The sequence below is a fragment of the Bidens hawaiensis genome, unplaced genomic scaffold (genome assembly GCF_021521415.1).
Source record: "Bidens hawaiensis isolate Kalapana, Puna unplaced genomic scaffold, B.hawaiensis_p1.1 tig00000760_1, whole genome shotgun sequence".
Classification (NCBI taxonomy): Eukaryota; Viridiplantae; Streptophyta; class Magnoliopsida; order Asterales; family Asteraceae; genus Bidens; species Bidens hawaiensis.
Genome location: NW_027491043.1, coordinates 3,073,838 through 3,079,047, shown reverse-complemented (window position 1 = coordinate 3,079,047; position 5,210 = coordinate 3,073,838). Strand labels below are relative to the sequence as shown.

Genomic DNA, 5,210 nt, shown 5'->3' with positions numbered 1-5,210 from the left:
TCAGCAATAAACCTAAAATTATAAACAAACAAAGATGAAAACATACATTTCCCGGGTGTCGGAGTGGTGGCCGGCAAGTGGTGGTAGCGTCGGAGTGGTGGACGGAGAGGAGGCTGGCGATTTTCCGGGTGTCAGAGTGGTGGCCGGCGGGGGGAGGGGGCAGTGTCGGAGTGGGCACGGAGTGGTGGCCAGCAGCGGCGATTCCCGGCAAGTGATGGCTGGCAGTGGCGATTCCCGGCAAGTGGTGGCTGGAGACGACAATTGGGAGAGAAGAGAGATGTGTGAGAGCTGAAAAAGAGAGGGAAAGAAGATAGATATTCCCGGCAATGTTATAACACTTATTAGCGGCGACAACTTCGTATAAAACCCTAGCCTTGGATCAACACAACAATCAACGGCCCATATCCGTTAAGACGCGGATCAAGGGCGTCGTCGCTAATAACCCGTCGCCGCTAATAAAGTCGCCGCTAATACGCTTTTTTTTTGTAGTGATTGCCCATCTACATTTGTCAGTATTAATTTTCAAAAAGAGCGCTCCTTCGAAAAGACCATGGGACCTCGGCTTTGACTAGTCAGAAGCATGATCACCTGTTTGTTACTCTGTCCAAAATTTTATAAAATGTATATATTATAAAAAAATTGATAGAGAAGCGTTTAAAAAGTATATAAAAATTGTTAAAGAATTGACCCATTGATCGTTAAAAGCTTGTAGTCTACCACATTGTGAATTAGGTTCTTGTCGCCCCCCATCCCAAGATTACTGATCCGCTAATGGTAGAGTGCCCAAGGCTGATTTGACACCTGAATGAATGTATAATATTTTAGTTTAATTTGTTACACTTCGGTTTTGAGAAGTTAATATTATTGAGTCAAAAACTTTTTTTTTACTATATGCAGATAATGTGACTAAAAATTACAATTACTATAAATATATAGATTTGCATATTTAGTAGGAAAAATCAAGATAATGTTGGAACGGAAAAAAGAAAGAAACATTACAAAATTTCATAAATTTAGCATTAAGATTTATACTATTAAAATTTTTAAGTTAGTTCTCAGATTACCTTTACTTGAGCTTTGACTCTCAAAAGTCGAACCAAAACCAAGTATTAGGCTAGAACCTTTTAACAAAAAACTTTTTTGACTTTTAAAACATTCCAAATTAGTCCTTTGTTCTCAAACTAACACGAAATCAAAATAACAACTTAAAACCTTGCTGACTTTTTACTAAAATAAAAGTCAATAGCACACTAATCTTTGATTTGTAGTCAAATGAACCTAACGCATTGAATTTTGAGACAAAATTACCCTTTCATACTTATATCAAATTGCCAATCTGGGGCTGCTACTGATTAAGTTTGACCAAAATTAATCTGCTGCAAATTAAGCCCAAATTGAATATGTTAACAATATGCTTGTTGCCTGAATTACCAATATACCTTTTTAAAAACCCTTACGTCCATTAACGCTCGCTAGTTTACGTTTGTTAAGTTCGTTAGTTTACGTCCGTTAATATATTTTATATTAGCTTTAATAAAACCTTTACGTCCAACACATAATTTTTTAAATTACTTTAAACTGATTTTAGCTCAATTATGTACGTTCAACTATGTTCAATTATGTTCGGTTGTTATGTTCATGAACCATTTGTTTATACTATTAATGAATGAACACAAACAAAAAATTCCATTTTTTCACAGTCAAGGTGATACAAACAAAACTAGTTCGTTAACTATACGATCTTACTACTAGCACCCTTGTTCCATGTAATACCCATAATACCATAAGAAAATTTCAAAAGCAAGCATGACTGGTATATAAATAATAATAATAATAATCGAGCAATTATAAATTTCGTTTTCAAATTTGATACAATAATATCCATGTTTGACAATCATTATATTTCTTTCTTCGTTAAATCTAATTAGAGCATTTGCCTTTTGCTTCAACTAATAAGAACCCTACTTAAGATAAAAATAGCGATAACAAACCGCAAATGGGTCACAAAAATGAATCTTCCTACTCATAAAATTACCTAAATTAGCGACTAAATTAGCATGCTATTTTTACATATGAATTGAAAATTAAGGGAATACAAGAACATTTAACATTTTTACCTATATTTAACATTGGACAAAATAACTCAATTTGTTAAATATTGGAATCCAACTAGCCTTTATATTATTTAATAACCGTAACGGCATTATTAGTTATTGACACAAGAGCTTTGTAAGCAACTAGTTATGACCTATCTTTCTTGGCAATTGCCAAAATGTGATTTGTCACTTATACATATATCAGAAGTTGAATACTAGGTTTAATTTAAAAGAACCCATCATAGTTGAAAGCCGAGCGCCAAGTTGAAATATGTTATCGTCATTTGAAAAACACTACTGAAGACAATATTTGGTGAAAGTTTATTTAATTTGAAAGAAATAATTCAACTTGGCCATGGTTTCCAACCATCCTCTATCGTGACAGTTGCCCATCTACATTTGTCAATATTAATTTTCATTTATTTAGTACAAAATGTTTGCCATTTGTAAAACTAAAACGTTGAAAGTTTTTTTAAAAAAGTGACGGCTTATCTGAAATAAAAAGTGACGGACAAACATTCAATGTAAACAAGTTAACGAAGGGGAAAATCATGAATAGAGCCTTTTATTTTTGACAAAACTAAAAAGTTGTAATAGACATTAGTTATTGACTGAAGATGAATTTTTTAATTCAACTAGACCCTGACCATGACCAACCTTTTTGGTGTGAACATGCAGGTGAAGGTTTCATTTGACTGAAATATTGAAATATTCAAAGATGGTGTGATATAACGTCGCATATTTTGCAGTATAAATAGAGTTGATGTGTTTAGCATTTGTCACACAACCTGAATTTTGAATACGTACCCCTCTGATCACAAAAGTCTTTCAATTAATTATGGAATCATCAGCAGCAGCGGAAACTCCGAAATCTCAGCTATCCTTGCCCTTGAGAACACGAATTGTACTATCGGCAATAGACCTTGCAATCGACCCACTTCTCCGGGATGACGGCACGGTGCCCCGCGGTCTTCTCAATCTCGTGGACTTTCAGATCCCGGCATTGTCCATACCCGTCAACGGTGTCAAGACACACGATGTCATGGTGGATCCAACTCGCAATCTCTGGTTCCGTGTATTTGTCCCCACGCAATACGCTGAAGAAGATCTCCCGGTGATGGTGTACTTTCACGGCGGTGGATATATTTTCCTCTCCCCGGATGTGGCGATATTAGACTATGTGGGCCGCAAGTTCGCGAGCGAATTGCGTGCCATTGTTGTTTCTGTCGACTACCGTCTTGCACCAGAGAACCGACACCCTTCCCAACATGACGATGGGTTTGATGTGCTGAAATTTCTGGACAATGAAGATAACCGGTCAAAATGGCTGCCGGAGAATGCCAGCATTTCACGGTGCTTTATCGTCGGTGATAGCGCTGGCGGACACCTAGCTCATCATGTGACTCTAAGAGCCTCCCAATTCAAATTCCAGCAACTCCAGGTACGACTTAACTATATATATGTATACATATGCTACTGGATTCATGCATTATTATCCGTATATAAACATATCTAATTTCCTAGTTTGAAAAATCAACAACTTCGTATCTTTCTAATTGAAGCATCGTACACACGTAAGTTGTATTTTGTAAGAAATTAAGAAGAAATGAGTGATCTAAAATCCAACAACAAATACCACCCGCATGATTGCTGATGAACAGTATGATGGCTTGTAGGTAATTGGGCTAGTGGCGATCCAACCGTTTCTCGGCGGGGAGGAGCGAACAGATTCTGAAATACGGATGGATGGATCAGTACCTCTCGTGACAATGAAGCGGACAGATTGGTTTTGGAACGCGTTCATGCCCCTAGGTGAACCCTTCAACCGAGACCATCCTATCATCAATGTTACGGGGCCCAATGCCGTGGACATATCCAAAATGGATTTTCCCGCGACAATGGTGGTCGCGGCTGGGTTTGATACCCTCCGGGACCGACATATAAGGTACTACCAGTGGCTCAAGAAGTCCGGGAAGGAAGCGTACTTGATTGACTACCCAAACACATTTCATGAGTTCTTTCTCTTCTCGGAGTTGCCAGAATCCGATCAACTTATGTTAGATATGAAGGACTTCATTAACAAGGTCTTAAATAAGGTATTGACGAAAAGCCTCCAAACACTAAATATTTTGTTTCTGTTAATTTGTTCATGTATTTCATAATATTCATTTCACATGCTCAATTATCCTTTGTATATTGCTTGCTTTCAGGTTTAGAAGATTTACATTGACATGGGGTTTATGAAAAGACTAATAATATTATGAACTTTTATTCATTTATATGTTATTTCCTTTGATTATCTTTTCATTTTTTAAATAAACACAAGTAGCTTTTATGCTAAAATATTTGTAAATATGTAGTATCATATTTACCTTCTTCTTCTGTGCATTTGAGTTAATGTATATTGTACGTAACTGAATTATAAACGCTCTTTAATCCTCCATTGTATTAGTATTATTTACATGCTGGTTTATTTATTATGTTTTATTATGTTTTTTGGCATTCATATGTGTGTGTGAACAATCCAGCTTGAATACAAACAATTAAGAACGAATTCATTTATTATTCTGATTTTAAAAATATTAAAATCACAAGAAAATTGAATATATTTGATTTTATATATGTGTTGTAATTATTTCTAACTTCTATGTTCAAAAATTAAAACGTATATTCCAATAAATCAACTTGACGGGTTTTAATTCGCATAACTCAAAACACTTGGAAAACTAGGTTGTAAGCAACCAAACAACTCAAAGCTCATAAATTTGGTTTTTTGCATGTTTCTTTTGGATAGATTCCAGATAAGCTCCGTATGATTATACACATTTTGCAATACCTTTGATCCGCTTTGACTCTTGGCTAAAACCATCCAGTTATGCGAATATATAAACGGCACATTTAGTTATTTACTCCAACAAATTTGTTGAAACAACCGGTTAACATAATTGACAATATTTAGGATTTACGTATATATTTATATTACATATCATTATCACATGAATGTGTGCAACCGTAACATCCCGAGATTTCGTTTGATAAACTTTAAGTATTTAATTGAGGCAACTGATTTATATTAAATATAAAGAAAATAATGAGATTTGGTAGTTAAAGAGG

General features: G+C 35.4%; 1 pseudogene; it reads left to right on the top strand.

The window, feature by feature from the left end:
• The first annotated feature begins 2,931 nt into the window (after window positions 1-2,931).
• On the top strand, window positions 2,932-4,258 carry LOC143533452 (putative carboxylesterase 18 pseudogene; annotated as a pseudogene).
• The last annotated feature ends 952 nt before the right edge of the window (window positions 4,259-5,210 follow it).